This window comes from Rana temporaria, chromosome 1 (assembly GCF_905171775.1).
Source record: "Rana temporaria chromosome 1, aRanTem1.1, whole genome shotgun sequence".
In the NCBI taxonomy this organism is placed as follows: Eukaryota; Metazoa; Chordata; class Amphibia; order Anura; family Ranidae; genus Rana; species Rana temporaria.
The window spans coordinates 669,372,073-669,391,581 of NC_053489.1; positions in this window are offsets into that span (position 1 = coordinate 669,372,073).

A 19,509-nucleotide genomic window follows, 5' to 3' on the forward strand; every position below is an offset into this window, starting at 1 on the left:
GTGAGCGCCTGCAGTGGGCACAGTGAGGTGAGCGCCTGCAGTGGGCACAGTGAGGTGAGCGCCTGCAGTGGGCACAGTGAGGTGAGGCTGCAGTGGGCACAGTGAGGTGAGGCTGCAGTGGGCACAATGAGGTGAGGCAATAATGCCATTTAATATGCTGGGTTTCTGATTTTATGTTGATGCAATAATGCCATGATACTTATTGCTGATACAATTACTTATGTCGCTGCAGAAATCACAAACTGATATTGATAAGAGCTTTTCTCTTTACATTCTCGAGGTGAGGCGTGCAAATGGGCACAGTGAGGCATGCAATGGGCACAGTGAGGTGAGGCATGCAATGGGCACAGTGAGGCATGCAATGGGCACAGTGAGGTGAGGCATGCAATGGGACAGTGAGGCATGCAATGGGCACAGTGAGGTGAGGCATGCAATGGGACAGTGAGGCATGCAATGGGCACAGTGAGGTGAGGCATGCAATGGGCACAGTGAGGTGAGGCATGCAATGGGCACAGTGAGGCGTGCAAATGGCCATTGTTTAACCTCTTTTCCGCTTACAGTAGCTGCTGCATTTCTCACCCTAGGCTTATACTCAAGTCAATACGTTTCCCCAGTTATTTGTGGTAAAATTAGGTGCCTCGGCTTATATTCGGGTCGGCTTATACTCGAGTATATACAGTACTTTATTTTTAATAAAGCTGAGCTATTCCAGGAAAGATCTCTGGTGATCTAGAGAAGTGCTCCAGGTGTCCCACTAGTTGAGGAGTTATTAGGCTCATCCAATTCTTAACTGTGGTGAGTGCATTACCAAAGGGGTGCTCAGGTGGTGGATCGGCGGCGGTATTCAAGCTAAGAACATTTACATTCTCTGACAGGATACGGCAGGACAGACTCATTTAGGAATTGATTGCAAGGACTTTAATGTTAATTTGATGTATGCTATACCTTTTGCACTGATTTAAGGATTTCTGCATGGACTTTGTAACGACACCCCCCGTGTATGAAAGGGGTTAAAGTCGTTTAGGATATTCCATTCCCAAACCCATGGCAGCTACCAGACACGCCAACCAGCCGAATAAGACCCCATAAGAATAATTCTCCCCCAAATACGAGAAAAAGCTCCATGTTGAAGGTCAAACAGGAATAAGAACTTTATTGGAAGGAACACATAGGTAGATTCAGTAAGAGTTAGGCCGGCTTATCAGTAGATAAGCCGACCTAACTCAGAATCTACGCAGACTTATGTTTAAGCGTATGCTCAAACAGAGATACGCTTAAACATATCTAAGATACGACGGCTTGCGCCGTCCTATCTTAGATTGCAATATTTCGGATGGCCGCTAGGTGGCGCTTCCATTGCGGTCGGCGTAGAATATGTAAATTAGTAGATACGCCGATTCACGAACGTACGCCCGGCTGCCACAGTAGTTTTACGCCGTTTCCGTAAGGCATTATCAGGCCTAAAGTTATTCCATCTATTAGATGGAATAGTAATGTTAAAGTATGGCCGCCGTTCCCGCTTCGAGATTCTAAATGTTTACGTCGTTTGCGTAAGTCGCCCGCTAATCGGGATTTATGTCGTTTACATCCACGTCGAAATCAATAGGCCCGTGCGGCGTACTTAGCCGCAATGCACACTGGGAAATGTAGGCGCCCGGCGCATGCGCAGTAGAAAAAAAAACGTCAAAAACGTAAGGTCAAGCCACATTAACATAAAACACGCCCCCTTACACACATTTGAATTAGGCGCCCTTACGCCCGCCCGCTTTAGGCTACGCCGCCGTAACTTAGCAGGCAAGTACATTGTGAATCATGTACTTGCCTCGCTAACTTACGGCGGCGTAGCCTAAACACGCTAAGCTACGCCGCCGCAAGTTTAGGCACATCTACTTGAATCTACCTAAAAGTCTCTTTATATACAGCCTGATGTCATCTAGCAGGACTTAATTTTCTGACTAAAGTTCCACTTTAAATACTTTTTTGAATTCCCTCAAATGTTTGTTTATAGCAACAGTGCTGTCAGTGGCAGAAATATGATTTTTTTTTTTCATTAAATTTTAAGTTTATTTTCATTAAAAGAAGTATACAATAAAAAAATAGCAGGATATATGTCAATAGCATACAGAAATATAATCATTTAAACATATTTCATATCAATCATTCCCTTCTTACTAACTGCCTCTAATATCCAGCAATTCCATATGCTCATCACCATGTGATAAGAGTAGGGCAGTTTACATAAGCATAAAGAATAAAGTAATCTAAAATAATAATTTATATTTAAAAGAGAAAAAGAATATCTTTATATATTAAGGAATTCCTAGGTCCAATAATACCACCCAACATATTAAAGCGGGAGTTCACCCAATTCGTTTTTTTTTTTCTCTTCTCCCTTTGATTTCTGCTCGTTTTGTCTAGGGGAATCGGCTATTTGTTTTAAAATATGAGCCGTACTTACCCGTTTTCGAGATGCATCTTCTCCGTTGCTTCCGGGTATGGGTCTTCGGGAGCGGGCGTTCCTTCTTGATTGACAGGCTTCCGAGAGGCTTCCGACGGTCGCATCCATCGCGTCACTCGAAGCCGAAAGAAGCCGAACGTCGGTGCGGCTCTATACTGCGCCTGCGCACCGACGTTCGGCTTCTTTCGGAAAATCGTGACGCGATGGATGCGACCGTCGGAAGCCTCTCGGAAGACTGTCAATCAAGAAGGAACGCCCAGTCCCGCAGCCCATACCCGAAAGCGACGGAGAAGATGCATCTCGTAAACGGTAAGTACAGCTCATATTTTAAAACAACTAGCCGATTCCCCTAGACAAAACGAGCATGAAGCTAAGGGGAAAAAGTGTCATGTGCGGGTGAACCTCCGCTTTAATTTTCTGACTAAAGTTCCACTTTAAATACTTTTTTGAATTCCCTCAAATATTTGTTTATAGCAACAGTGCTGTCAGTGGCAGAAATCTGATTTATTTTATGTAACTGTTTCTATCTAGGCAGGCATACCGGATTGGGCGGAGGCCATTGTGCCTTTGAGCAGGTATATTGCATTGGGTTGAGAAAAACGATTTTTTGGCAGAACAATACAAAACTTCTCATCTCTCTCTTATGAGCATACAAGGTGTAAAGGAAACCACACGTGAGGGAGGAAATGTTTCACCACAAGCACGCACTTTATCAGCTCCGACAGTCCTGCTAGCTCTGTAGACCTTTGGGTGGATTCCTCTGTATAACAGGCTTTGCTTGTGAACATTTTTCTTTGATTCCTTTTTTTTTTTTTTATTCACAACCTTTCATCAATGACAACCTGGACCTTCTATTTTCGGGAACATACATTTTGCCCCAAGTGTGGAAAATACATGGCCATGGCGTGCTGGAACGTACATTTCTCCTGTGATGGGGTCTTCTCAGGAAGTTGAGACCTACTTACAAATCATCTCCTTTACAAGATGTTGTTTCCTCTTGTCTACTTAAAACTTACCATTGATTACAGTAATGGAGAAGATTCCTGAATGTTTTAATCATTTTGTTTTATGAAAGAAGTCATTGCTGCTGAAAAGGGTAAGAGATGATTTCTAAAAATGTAACTTTGTATTTGTATGTCTTGTAAAGTTTGGGGGTTGTTAACTCTCGTGGTATGCATTTGTTTTTTCAGTGATTCACACCAGTCAGGAACTATATTTAAGGGCATGGTAGCTAGTGGCGGCTGATGCTCAAAATTTTTTTGGGGGGGGGCGCAAAGGAAAAAAAAATTGCAGTCTTACTGTGCCCAAACGCAGCCACTGTTACATGCCATCAAACGCAGCCACTGTGCCATCAATTTGCACCACTGTGCCATGCCATCAAACGCAGCCACTGTGCCATCAATTTGCACCACTGTGCCATGCCATCAAATGCAGCCACTGTGCCATCAATTTGCACCACTGTGCCATGCCATCAAATGCAGCCACTGTGCCATCAATTCGCACCACTGTGCCATGCCATTAAACGCAGTCACTGTGCCATGCCATCAAATGCAGTCACTGTGCCTTCAATTCGCACCACTGTGCCATGCCATTAAACGCAGTCACTGTGCCATGCCATCAAATGCAGTCACTGTGCCATCAATTCGCACCACTGTGCCATGCCATCAAATGCAGCCACTGTGCCATCAATTCGCACCACTGCGCCATGCCATCAAATGCAGTCACTGTGCCATCAATTTGCACCACTGTGCCATGCCATTAAACGCAGCCACTGTGCCATACATTGTCACCACTGTGCCATGCCATTAAACGCAGCCACTGTGCCAAGGTCAAATGAGGACGGGAAACCAACAGGACAGAGGGAAGGGGCGAGGAAGGGGTAAATTATGTTCCCTGTGTGTGTTCTAACTGAAGGGGGGGTGGGACTGACTGGGGAAAATGACTGATCGCTGTTCATACATTGTATGAACAGACGGTCAGGCATTTCTCCCCCTGACAGGACCGGGAGCTGTCTGTGTACTCACACAGCTCCCGGTTCTCGCTCTGTAACGAGCGATCGTGGGTGCCCTAAGGTGATCGCCCCTGCCGATCGCGCCCCTATTGGCTGAATCGCGAAATGACGTAATATTACATGATCTCGCGCAGCCGACCTGCCGCCGTATAACTGCGGCGGCTGGTCGGCAAGCGGTTAAAGGCTTATGGTGTTTGTCGAATGTTCTAAGAAGATTCAACGGAGCAGCTAAACTGTACGACGACGCAATCGTACATGTTTGTGTCGGCAAAGGGTTCATGCGCTGGTGGCGCTGTTGGTCCCGTGGATCGCAGTACCAGTGTCCACCAGTGGGTGTATTCTGGCAGTGTGGGGCAGGCAGCACCTCCTGCGCTCAGGTGTTACGCGAGGACAATTACTGGCAGTCTCATAAATACCCGGAAAGCCCTCACATGCCTGCCTTGGTATCTCTCTCCTTGTGCCCTGACCTTGCTTGTCTGTGACCCGATTCTGAGCCTGCATTCTGACCGTGTTCCTGACCTTATCCTTATCTAGTCCCTCCTGTGTACCTGTTACCTTGAATCCCTGCCCTGCAGCCTATCCATCCATCCTCTCTCTGTCCTGTTGGTTTCCCGTCCTCATCTGACCTTGGCCTGGCTTACGTTACGTTCTGGTACATGCCTTGTCCTGATCTCTGTGTATGACCCCCAGCCTGGCTAATGGTACTGCTCCTTGCTGTATATATATATATTGCTGTATATACTATTTGTTTTTTGTCTTGAAGAAAGGGTGGCAACCCTAGCAAGGCCCCCTGATTCCTCCTGTATTAAATTGTGTTGTAACTGTATAGTAATGTCTGCCCTCACGTTGTAAAGCTCTGCACAAACTGTTTGGCGCTATATAAATCCTGTTTAACCCTTTCATGCCTAAGCCTATTTCTGACATTTGGTGTTTACAAGTTAAAATCCATATTTTTGGCTAGAAAATTACTTAGAACCCCCAAACATTATATATATATATATTTTTTAGCAGAGAATATAGAGAATAAAATGGCGATTTTTTGAAATATTTTATGTCATACGGTATTTATGCGGCGGTGATTTAAACACAACTTTTTGGTAAAAATTTACTTTCATGAATTTAAAAAAAATGAAAAAGTAAAATTAGCCCAATTTTTTTTTGCATAATGTGAAAGATGATGTTACGCCGAGTAAATAGATACCAAGCATGTCACGCTTTATAATTGCACGCACTCCTGGAATTGCGACTAACTACGGTACCTAAAAATCTCCATAGGCGACGCTTTAAACTTTTTTTTACGGTTACCAGGTTAGAGTTACAGAGGAGGTCTAGTGCTAGAATTATTGCTCTTGATCTGACGATCGCGGCGATACCTCACATGTGTGATTTGAACACCGTTTTCATATGCAGGCGCGACTTCCGTATGCGTTTTCTTTATTGCACAAGCTCGCAGGGAGAGGGGCGCTTTAAAACATTTTTTCTTTTCTTATTTTTTTTTTTTTTTATAATATTAAATTGTGTTTTTTTTTTTTACATTTTGATCACTTTTATTGCTGTCACAAGGAATGTAAACATCCCTTGTGACAGTAATAGGTGGTGACAGGTACTCTTTATGGAGGGATCGGGGGTCTAAAAGACCCCCGATCCCTCCTTTGCACTTCAAAGTATTCAGATCGCTGAATACTGTGTACTTTTTTAAATCCGGCGCCATTGGCAGCCGAGAAACCCGGAAGTGACGTCATGACGTCGCTTCCGTGTTTTCAATGCGGACACTGACTCAAAGCCGCTTACGGCTTTGTTTCAGAGCGCGCCTGGACTACGGAGGCGCCGGATCGGGGATCGGGTCTCCCGGTGGGACGGGAGGCCCAGTCAGAGTGGCGAGAGGCGGCGGATGTCCCCTCCCGCTCCTCCGGCATAACAACCGAGCGGCTTTTAGCCGCATCGGTTGTTATGTCTGGATAGCCGATCGCCCGCTCTAAACAACGGTACCGGGATGATGCCTGCGGCTGCAGGCATCATCCCGGTATAACCCCCGAAAGCCGAGGACGCATATATGCGTTCCGTCGGCGTGAAAGGGATAAGATAGGGTGACCAGACATCCCCGGTTTCCAGGGACAGTCCCCGGATTGAGGACACTGTCTCCGGACCAAGTCTGTCCCCGGTTTTGTCTTCAGATTGGATTTGAACAGGGGCTGGGGCAATTTCAAAGACAATCAGTGCAGAATTAAAAAAAATATAATTCTGAATTACACTCCGCCGCTCCTACTAGCTTAGGGAGTGTATTTTTTTCCATCTGTGCCCCCTTTCTGATGATCATGTGCTGGTCGGAGCAGAGGGAATATTTCTTAAATTTTGGGTGCATGTCTATTCAGCTCCATTCGCATGTTCTTCTGCCTTGGCTCAAGTCTCGGCCGGCCGGCCGCCTGCTTATCTCCTTGCCTTCCCTGGCGGAGTGATTTTCCTCCACTCCCCACCCAGCGTACACACGATCAGTCCATCCGATGAGAACGGACCGATGGACCGTTTTCATCGGTTAACCGATGAAGCTGACTGATGGTTCGTCACGCCCACACACCATCAGTTAAAAAAACGATCGTGTCAGAACGCGGTGACGTAAAACAGGACACAGCTCCTTAAATCTTGACTTGTAGGAAGTCTTTTTAGTGGGAAGCCTCCACCGCGGCCTTCTTGTCCACTCCTATGAACAGGAACATAACCCAAATGTCAAGATTTAAGGAGCTGTGTCCGTCCATGGGCGAAAAGAGAAAAAGGGTTTTACGGTGAGTACAAAAAATCCTATTTTCCGGACGGACACAGCTCCTTAAATCTTGACTTGTAGGTAGTCTTTTTAGTGGGAAGCCTCCACCGCGGCCTTCTCGTCTACTCCTATGAACAGGAACATAACCCAAATGTCAAGATTTAAGGAGCTGTGTCCGTCCATGGGCGAAAAGAGAAAAAGGGTTTTACGGTGAGTACAAAAAATCCTATTTTCCGGACGGACACAGCTCCTTAAATCTTGACTTGTAGGTAGTCTTTTTAGTGGGAAGCCTCCACCGCGGCCTTCTCGTCTACTCCTATGAACAGGAACATAACCCAAATGTCAAGATTCAAGGAGCTGTGTCCGTCCATGGGCGAAAAGAGAAAATAGGATTTTTTGTACTCACCGTAAAAACCCTTTTTCTCTGTCGTCCATGGACGGACACAGCTCCTTAAATCTTAACTTGTAGGTAGTCTTTTTAGTGGAAAGCCTCTTGTCCACTCCTATGAACAGGAACATAACCCAAATGTCAAGATTTAAGGAGCTGTGTCCGTCCATGGACGAAAAGAGATTTTTTTTGCTATTGTTATTGATAGAGAAGTGACCACAAAGCTGGGGTCACCTAAATTAAAGTACCCCCTGATGCATATATATTACTAGCAACCGTCTTTTGTCTTCACATGTTCTCCAAACATTCTAGTATGCTTTTAATTGTCTAAATATACTTCACAATATCCATTTTATATACGATTTATTTACTGCCTACAACTCGTAACAATAAATTCAGAAAAGGATGATATAAACATCCGTTGAACCACATAAGACGTACCGTACTTCCTGCGGTATGTGTAAAACATCTAGTCGGGACTACGGTAGATTATAAAGATGATTAAAAACATATAAAAACGGCAAATTCGCACTTATACAAGAAATAAAGGCGGCAGCGTAGGAAAAGTAACCACCAGAATATACTTTGCACAATAAAATGTACCGTACATTAGGAAATAAAGTCGAATACTTACCTGACGCCATGACTATGAGGCATATTGTATACCGCATGATGACACAGCTGCGGTTGTGCTTTTGAATGATCCAAGACTCAGTACGATTCTTTTGTGCAAATAGCTGAATTCTTGAACGACCCCGGAATGAATAGTCTTGGTGGTCTTGTTTTAGGTGTTTTGCTGAAGGCACATGACCTGCTTTTAACAAATGGAGATCTGCAAAATACCTAAACAAACGCCTCTTTCCGCTGGCACTGCCACGTCTCTCTAATAAGAAACAAAGGGACGTCCCTATACGCCATTTTGGATGTCTTTGCACGTCGTTTCTTCACATGAAACTGCTAGTACGCTTCATTTTTACACCACACTAAGGCCTCTAGTACGCAAACGTAGTAATTTAACGATGACCACTTCAGTATGTATTGCTAGAAAATTATTCTGAACCCCTCAAACATTATATACATATGTTTTGCTTTCATGGACAGTAATGCTGGGCTGCTTTCATGGACAGTAAGGCTGGGCTGCTTTCATGGACAGTAAGGCTGGGCTGCTTTCATGGACAGTAAGGCTGGACTGGGCTGCTTTCATGGACAGTAAGGCTGGACTGGGCTGCTTTCATGGGCAGTAAGGTTGGACTGGGCTGCTTTCATGGACAGTAAGGCTGGGCTGGGCTGCTTTCATGGACAGTAAGGCTGGGCTGCTTTCATGGACAGTAAGGCTGGGCTGCTTTCATGGGCACTAAGGCTGGACTGGGCTGCTTTCATGGACAGTAAGGCTGGACTGGGCTGCTTTCATGGACAGTAAGGCTGGACTGGGCTGCTTTCATGGACAGTAAGGCTGGACTGGGCTGCTTTCATGGGCAGTAAGGCTGGACTGGGCTGCTTTCATGGACAGTAGTCTGGACTGGGCTGCTTTCATGGACAGTAAGGCTGGGCTGCTTTCATGGGCACTAAGGCTGAACTGGGCTGCTTTCATGGACAGTAAGGCTGGACTGGGCTGCTTTCATGGACAGTAAGGCTGGACTGCTTTCATGGACAGTAAGGCTGGACTGGGCTGCTTTCATGGACAGTAAGGCTGGGCTGGGCTGGGCTGCTTTCATAGACAGAAAGGCTGGACTGGGCTGCTTTCATGGACAGTAAGGCTGGACTGCTTTCATGGACAGTAAGGCTGGACTGGGCTGCTTTCATGGACTTACTGTCCATGAAAGCAGTCCAGTCCAGCCTTACTGTCCATGAAAGCAGTCCAGCCTTACTGTCCATGAAAGCAGCCCAGTCCAGCCTTTCTGTCTATGAAAGCAGCCCAGCTGGACAGTAAGGCTGGGCTGCTTTCATGGACAGTAAGGCTGGGCTGCATTTATGGACAGTAAGGCTGGGCTGCATTCATGGACAGTAAGGCTGGACTGCGTTCATGGACAGTAAGGCTGTGCTGCTTTCATGGACAGTAATGCTGGGCTGGGCTGCATTCATGGACAGTAAGGCTGGGCTGGGCTGCTTTCATGGACAGAAAGGCTGGGCTGCATTCATGGACAGTAAGGCTGGGCTGCTTTCATGGACAGTAAGGCTGGGCTGCTTTCATGGACATAATGCTGGGCTGCTTTCATGGACAGTAAGGCTGGGCTGCTTTCATGGACAGTAAGGCTGGGCTGCATTCATGGACAGTAAGGCTGGGCTGCTTTCATGGACAGTAAGACTGGGCTGCTTTCATGGACAGTAAGGCTGTGCTGCTTTCATGGACAGTAAGGCTGGGCTGCATTCATGGACATAATGCTGGGCTGCATTCATGGACAGTAAGGCTGGGCTGCTTTCATGGACAGTAAGGCTGGGCTGGGCTGCTTTCATGGACAGAAAGGCTGGGCTGCATTCATGGACAGTAAGGCTGGGCTGCTTTCATGGACAGTAAGGCTGGGCTGCTTTCATGGACATAATGCTGGGCTGCTTTCATGGACAGTAAGGCTGGGCTGCTTTCATGGACAGTAAGGCTGGGCTGCATTCATGGACAGTAAGGCTGGGCTGCTTTCATGGACAGTAAGGCTGGGCTGCATTCATGGACAGTAAGGCTGGGCTGCTTTCATGGACAGTAAGGCTGTGCTGCTTTCATGGACAGTAAGGCTGGGCTGCATTCATGGACATAATGCTGGGCTGCTTTCATGGGCATTAAGCCCATGAAATGACACTGTCCTAATCGGTGCGACACCGCATCTGCGGCGCTGCACCGATTTCAAAAAGTAGTTTCTGTACTACTTTTTGAGATTTCGGCCCACAATTTACATTGACATCTGCACAGATGTCTTTGTAATCACATCCGAAATCGTGACTGCCAACGGGAGTGAAATTGTGTGCGAGTTCAGCTGAACTTGCATGATTTCACTCCTGCAGCCCAGTGTGAACCTGGGCTAAGGCTGGGCTGCATTCATGTACAGTAAGGCTGCATTCATATGCTCAGTAAGGCTGCATTGATGGGCACAGTGAGGTTGCATTGATCTCTTGTACCATGTCTGCAGTCTCTGACCATCTCTTGTATCATGTCTGCAGTCTGACCATCTCTTGTATCATGTCTGCAGTCTCTGACCATCTCTTGTATCATGTCTGCAGTCTCTGACCATCTCTTGTATCATGTCTGCAGTCTCTGACCATCTCTTGTATCATGTCTGCAGTCTCTGACCATCTCTTGTACCATGTCTGCAGTCTCTGACCATCTCTTGTACCATGTCTGCATTCTCTGACCATCTCTTGTACCATGTCTGCATTCTCTGACCATCTCTTGTAACATGTCTGCATTCTCTGACCATCTCCTGTACCATGTCTGCAGTCTCTGACCATCTCCTGTACCATGTCTGCAGTCTCTGACCATCTCCTGTACCATGTCTGCAGTCTCTGACCATCTCTTGTAACATGTCTGCATTCTCTGACCATCTCCTGTACCATGTCTGCAGTCTCTGACCATCTCTTGTAACATGTCTGCATTCTCTGACCATCTCCTGTACCATGTCTGCAGTCTCTGACCATCTCCTGTACCATGTCTGCAGTCTCTGACCATCTCTTGTATCATGTCTGCAGTCTCTGACCATCTCTTGTACCATGTCTGCAGTCTTTGACCATTTCTTGTATTATGTCTGCAGTCTCTGACCATCTCTTGTACCATGTCTGCAGTGTCTGACCATCTCTTGTACCATGTCTGCAGTCTCTGACCATCTCTTGTACCATGTCTGCAGTCTCTGACCATCTCTTGTACCATGTCTGCATTCTCTGACCATCTCTTGTACCATGTCTGCATTCTCTGACCATCTCTTGTAACATGTCTGCATTCTCTGACCATCTCCTGTACCATGTCTGCAGTCTCTGACCATCTCCTGTACCATGTCTGCAGTCTCTGACCATCTCTTGTACCATGTCTGCAGTGTCTGACCATCTCTTGTACCATGTCTGCAGTCTCTGACCATCTCTTGTACCATGTCTGCAGTCTCTAAACATCTCTTGTAACATGTCTACAGTCTCTAAACATCTCTTGTAACATGTCTGCAGTCTCTGACCATCTCTTGTACCATGTCTGCAGTCTCTGACCATCTCTTGTACCATGTCTGCATTCTCTGACCATCTCTTGTACCATGTCTGCATTCTCTGACCATCTCTTGTACCATGTCTGCATTCTCTGACCATCTCTTGTACCATGTCTGCAGTCTCTGACCATCTCTTGTACCATGTCTGCAGTCTCTGACCATCTCTTGTATCATGTCTGCAGTCTCTAAACATCTCTTGTATCATGTCTGCATTCTCTGGCCATCTCTTGTACCATGTCTGCAGTCTCTGACCATCTCTTGTATTATGTCTGCATTCTCTGACCGTCTCCTGTAGTCAGACTGCGGGCGCCCATTGTTCAAAAGCCGCGCCTCCTCCTCGTGCTGTTCCGTGATAGGCGGACTACTCAGTTTCCCAGCAGAGCCTGTGTTCAGTGTTCCGCCTATCGCGGATGTCCTCTCGTCAGAGGCCGAGGATGAGAAGAGATCCGTGATAGGCGGAACACTAAACAGAGGCTCTGCTGGGAAACTGAGTGTTCCGCCTATCACGGAACAGCACGAGGAGGAGGCGCGGCTTTTGAACAATGGGCGCCTGCAGTCTGACTGAGACTCTGCATACAGGTACCGGCGTATAAGACGGCCCCCGAGTTTTGAGGAATATTTTTAAGTATAAAAGGTCGTTTTATACGCCGGGAAAATACGATACTTGCAAGTGTGAGGGACACCTACTCATCTCAGAATCATCACGAGTGTTGGACTTTTTTTTCAATATTTGGACTTTCTGGCCCGGATTCAGATACATTTTCGTATCTATCGGCGGGCGTAACGTATCTCAGATACTTTACGCCGCCGTAACTTATCTCAGATACTTTACGCCGCCGTAACTTAGGGCGCAAGTTCCGTATTCAGAAAAAACTTGCGCCCTAAGTAAAGGCGGCGTAGTGTATGTGGTCCGGCGTAAGCCCACGGAATTCAAATTCTACAATGTTGTATGGTAATGATGGCTGACCCCACGTAAATGATGTTTTTGACTAACGGCGCATGCGCCGTCCGTGAACGTATCCCAGTGCGCATGCTCCAAATTACACCGCAAATAGGCAATGCTTTCGACGTGAACGTAACTTACGTACAGCCCTATTTGCGAACGACTTACGCAAACGACGTAATCGACGGAAAATTCAACGCTGGCCCGACGTCCATACTTAACATAGGATACCCCCCTCATATAGCAGGGGTAACTTTACGCCGGAAAAAGCCTAACGCAAACGACGTAAAAAAATGCGCCGGGCGGACGTACGTTTCTGAATCGGCGTATCTACCTAATTTGCATATTCCTTGCGTAAATCTACGGAAGCGCCACCTAGCGGCCAGCGTAAATATGCAGCCTAAGATACGACGGCGTAAGAGACTTACGCCGGTCGGATCTTAGGGAAATCTATGCGTAACTGATTCTAATACGCTGTCGTAACTCGTATCTGAATCCGGGCCTCTGTTCATTTATTTCATTTTTTTTTTGATGGTTTGCACTTTTGTGTTTTAATATTTCTGTTTTAGTTGTGAAGATAGACATTTTATAGGATTTATTTACACTGTTTGCATATTTATATCTATGAGTGTGAGTTCACTTGTTGAATGACGGCAAATGTTCCTTTTTTTTTTGTTCACAATAATGAATTTTATCATAGCAGCGCACAAGTCCTTTATTATAATTATATTCTAATGGTGGACGTACTACATACTTTTTTTCTGGCAGGGCTTCCTTCATCCTCAATCGATCATCGCCCACCCTGCGATTCCCATTGCTGGACTTGATGCTCCCCTCTCTGCTCCCCATTTGTTAAACAAACAGGATTTTTATCAATCTGTGTATCACAGACAAGATAGGTGAGTTTCGCCATAATTGCACATCGCTACATGTGACTTTCACTATTGCCATAGCCCACTAATTAGGATGTTATATGCCCTTATGTATCATGTAAATGTCTCATTTTTGGTTTCTTATTGAAATTTATTCGCATATTATAAAATTGTTGTCGTCGTTTGATATCTTAAAGTTTGTCTTTTGTATTTCTCTGTAGCCAATATATTGCCTTAAAAATCCTGTCCTGAAGAAGAAATCTGTGAAACATGTTGGGCCAACAGGCAATTATATAGCGTTATCTTCTCTATATTCACTATGGGCCAGATTCACAAAGGAGATACGACGGAGTATCTCTGTTTCTATCTATGCGACTGGTTCATAGAATCAGTTACGCATAGATAGCCATAAGATCCGACAGGTGTAATTGTTTTACACTGTCGGATCTTAGGATGCAATACCGCGGCCGCCGCTGGGGGGGAGTTCGCGTCGTAAACCAGCGTCAGGTATGCAAATTAGGAGTTACGGCGATCCACAACGGTTTTTCACGTTCGCTACGTCGCTGCTAGTCTAGTTTCCCGTCGCAAAGTTAGTCGTCGTTTTGGGTGCCCTAACTTTACACAGCACACGTATGTGCTGTATAAAGTATGGCCGTCGTTCCCGCGTCAAAATTAAAAAATTCACGTAGTTTGTGTAAGACGTCCGAGAATACGGAAGTACGCTACGCACGTCGCCGTTCGAAAAAATTACCTCAGTTCGCGCAAAGCACGGCGGGAATTTCGAAACGGAGCATGCGCAGTAGGTCCGGCGTGGGAGCGCGCCTAATTTAAATGGCACACGCCCCTTTAAATTACGTGGGCTTACGCCGGAGGCCGTAGGTTTTCATTGCAAGTGCTTTGTGAATCAGGCACTTGCGATAAAAACTTGCGGGGGTGTAACGTATCTACGATACGTTACGCCACCGCACTTCTACGTGAATCTGGCCCTAAATTTGTTGTTATGTTGTGATATTTTTATATATATATGGTTGTCTGTATATGAGAGTCAACATTTGTTTACTCCCCTTTTATACTTCTCTAGTAATAAAATATTTGTTATATTTTTTAACCACTTAAGACCCCGACCATTATGCAGCTAAAGGACCAGGCCCCTTTTTTGCGATTCGGCACTGCGTCGCTTTAACTGACAATTGCGCGGTCGTGCGACGTGGCTCCCAAACAAAATTGGCGTCCTTTTTTCCCCCACAGAGCTCTCTTTTGGTGGTATTTGATCACCTCTGCGGTTTTTGTTTTTTGCGCTATAAACAAAAATAGAGCGACAATTTTTGAAAAAAAAAATGCAATATTTTTTGCTTTTTGCTATAATAAATATCCCCCAAAAAAGATATATATTTTTTTCCCCCTCAGTTTAGGCCGATACGTATTAGTCTACCTATTTTCGGTAAAAAAAAAAAGCGTTTATTGATTGGTTTGCGCAAAATTTATAGCGTTTACAAAATAGGGGATAGTTTTATTGCATTTTTATTAATAATTATTATTATTTTTTTCTAACAGCAGCCCTGAGCTCAGATACTAGAACCGACCCCCCTGCAGCACAGCTGGAAGGAGAAAAGAAAAGTAGAAGCTGGCAGCACGGCACAGGTGTTGGCAATAGGGGGCAGTACTTCCAGCCCTCCTGGGCAGGTGCCTTTTGAACTGATGAGGCCTGGGCCCAGTACAGGAGGGCTGGCTGTACTGCCTTATCAGCGGCCCTGAATATATAGGGGGCTGATATAGGTATGTTGTAGCCTTGTACCCTTTATGATGGATGTATGGATGGACTCGCACACACTATACGTTTCCAGCATATACTAAGTTTATTGTTAAAAGTAATCTATTCCTACCAAACATGAAAAAATAACCTTGTAATGTCAATGCTGAATAAAATAAATAAATACATCAACAAATAAAACAATACACTGTGGTGGGAAAAGTGTGGAGTCTAAAAAAGATCTTGGTCACTTTGCACAGTCTAGGAATAGTGTTGAGCAGAATATGCCATATTCGATTTCGCGATATATCTCGAATATATATTCGAATATTCGAGATATATTCGCTAAATTCGAATATTCGTGATATTTTATCAAAATTAAATGATTGCGATTTTTCGCTATTGCGAATGCGAAAATAATTGCGATTTTTTTGATAACTGCGGTAGGAGCACTCTGATTGGCTCAGAATATTCGTGATATTTTATCGAAATATCGCAACATGCGAATGCGATATTTATTGCGCAATTTCGAGAAATGCTGGAGGAGCGCTCTGATTGGCTCAGAATATTCGTGATATTTTATCGAAATAACGCAACATGCGAATGCGATATTTATTGCGCAATTTCGAGAAATGCTGGAGGAGCGCTCTGATTGGCTCAGAATATTCGTGATATTTTATCGAAATATCGCAACATGCGAATGCGATATTTATTGCGCAATTTCGAGAAATGCTGGAGGAGCGCTCTGATTGGCTCAGAATATTCGTGATATTTTATCGAAATAACGCAACATGCGAATGCGATATTTATTGCGCAATTTCGAGAAATGCTGTAGGAGCACTCTGATTGGCTCAGAATATTCGTGATATTTTACAATACAAAATAATTGCGAATATTCGGCAAATGCGGAAGGAGCACTCTGATTGGCTCAGAATATTCTTGATATTTTACAATACAAAATAATTGCGAATATTCGGCAAATGCGGAAGGAGCACTCTGATTGGCTCAGAATATTCTTGATATCTTACAATACAAAATAATTGCGAATATTCGGCAAATGCAGAAGGAGCACTCTGATTGGCTCAGAATATTCGTGATATTTTACAATATAAAATAAAAAGTGTTTTGCATTGGTGGTGATTCTTTACTCTATCCATCTGTCACAGCCGTTTGTCAATCAAACACCTTGAAGATTGAACACGTTCATGCTGCATGCTTTGGACTTTTTTTCACTTCACATATCAAAGACATTTTTATGAAAGATTATTTTTCTATTATTGGGACTATATTTCTTTATATATTTGTTTCACTGTGTATTTCACAAGTTATTTGCGCTTGCTTATTTTATAATTTGCCCACATGTCTTGTCACTAGACATATTTTTTATTCTTGTAGAGCGACTCCATTTTCTGTCTTGTATTAATTTATGTTGTATAACATTTTTGAGTTGCTGCTGTATTCTCCCCTTTTTTTAAGGTATGCGCAATTTTTTCCTTCTTACAAAAAATAATAATATCAAACATACAAATATTCATAACATACACATACACAAAGCCCCCCCCTTTTGCATCAGAGACAATCAGAGTTCTCCTACCACAGTTATCGAAAATTCGCAATCATTTTCGCATTCGCAATAGCGAAAAATCGCAATTTTTTTTTTTTCAATTTGGCAATATAAAAGGATCGCCTCAGCTTAGCTACTCGGCCCAGGGTCTCTAATCATACCAGCAATGCTTTTAGACGTCGATAGGATGTGATCTGTTTTAAAAATCAAATTGAAAAAATGCGAATATTCGGAATTGCGAATATTCACCGCGAAATTCGAAATATAGCGCGATTTCTCGAATATGCTATATTCGAGTCGAATATTCGCAATGCGAATATTCGTGAGCAACACTATCTAGGAACGGTAGAAGTTCACTAGAGGCTCCATACTAGGGACGTGGCGTCCCTAAGCAGCAATATATAACCTTCTTCCCTTTTTATGTTATTTCCTCTTTATATAAGTATTTCCCCAAGTGCTGGCTAATGTCTGTTAGGTAGATTCAGGTACAATGGTGCAAACTTGCGGCGGCATAGCTTAGCCTGTTTAGGCTACGCCGCCGTAAGTTAGCTAGGCAAGTACATGATTCTCAATGTACTGGCCTGCTAATATACGGCGGCGTAGCCTAAAGCGGGCGGGCGTAAGGGCGCCGAATTCAAATGTCTTGGAGGGGGGCGTGTTTTATGGTAATGAGGCTTGACCTCACGTTTTTTACGTTTTTTTTTAACTGCGCATGCGCCGGGCGCCTACATTTCCCAGTGTGCATTGCGGCTGCGTACGCCGCACGGGCCTATTGATTTCGACGTGGACGTAAACGACGTAAATCCCGAATCGCGGACGACTTACGCAAACGACGTAAAAAATTCGAATCTCGCGGCGGGAACGGCAGCCATACTTTAACATTGTTATTCCATCTAATAGATGGAATAACTTTAGGCCTGCTAATGCCTTACGGAAACGGCGTAAAACTACTGCGGCGGCCGGGCGTACGTTCGTGAATCGGCGTATCAACTCATTTACATATTCTACGCCGATCGCAATGGAAGCGCCACCTAGCGGCCATCCGAAAAATTGCAACCTAAGATAGGACGGCGCAAGCCATCTTATCTTAGATATGTTTAAGCATATCTCTGTTTGAGCATACACTTAAACATAAGTCGGCGTAGATTCTGAGTTAGGTCGGCTTATCTACTGATAAGTCAGCCTAACTCTACCTGAATCTACCTATGTGTTCCTCAAATAACAGATCAGTACTTGGAGGGGTTCTCACACTAAACGAAATACAAACCAAACCAAACACTCCACCATGCAGAAACTGGGAGGCAAAATTTAACATTGCCCCCTACAGGTACAATCTAGAATGACACCTTACCCATACAGCTATACCAGCTCTCTATGAACAATGTTATAACTGAAGAACACTAAGTGGGACAAGGACACATCTCTGGGGAGGAACGAAGAAGATCGGGGGCCTCCATTACTACACTGAGAACCTTTTTTAGCTTAAAGCGGTGGTTCACCCTCCTCAACATCATTAGACCATTACATTCGGCATCGTAGCGCGAGCTACGGTATGCCGGTCTTAAATTTTTAATCCCCGTACTCACTGTGCTATCGATCATTGAAGATTCCGACTCCCGCGGGGAATGGGCGTGCCTATGGAGAGGGAGGATGATTGACGGCCGGCTCTGGCACGTCACGCTCCCCGAAGACAGCCGGAGTAGGTCTCGGCTCTTCACGGCGCCTGCGCACAGGCTATGCGCAGGCGCCGTGAAGAGCCAAGCCTATTTCGGCTATTTCCGGAGGAGCGTGACGTGCCAGGGCCGGCCGTCAATCACCTTCTCTCACCATAGGAACGCCCATTCCCCGGAATCTTCAATGATCCATAGCACAGTGAGTACGGGGATAAAAAAATGTAAGATCGGCATACTGTAGCCCGCGCTACGATGCCGAATGTAATGGTATAATAGGGTGAACCCCCGCTTTAAAGAGGACCCCCCCTCCTCTTAAATCTTTATGGATCTACAAAAAAAGTGGTTTATTCCTTTAAACATTACTGCAACAAAGTATTTCTCTGTGACTGAACATTGCAAACTACACAGAATAGTAAAGAACAATGGCCCAGATTCAAGAAGCAATTGCGCCTGTGTAACCATAGGTTACACAGCGCAAATGCTTACTTGCCCCGGCGTTACGAATGCTCCTGATTCAGGAACATCGTAACGCCGACTGCAGCCTATAATCTGCGTGGCATAAGGCTCTTATGCCACGCATATCTTAGGCTGCATTCTAGCGATGCCCGCTAGGGGGCGCTCCCATTGTGCTCAGCGTATAGTATGCAAATTGCATACTAACACCGATTCACAATGTTGCGCGAGCCCTGCGTACGCAATTTACGTCATTTCCGTACGGCGTGTTTAGCGTAAGGCTGCCCCTTCTAATAGCAGGGGCAGCCAATGCTAAAGTATACCCGTCGTTCCCGCGTCGCGACGTTGGAATTTTACGTAATTTGCGTAAGTGATGCGTGAATGGCGCTGGACGCCATTCACGTTCACTTTGAAGCAAATGACGTCCTTGCGACGTCATTTGCCGCAATGCACGTCGCGAAAGTTTC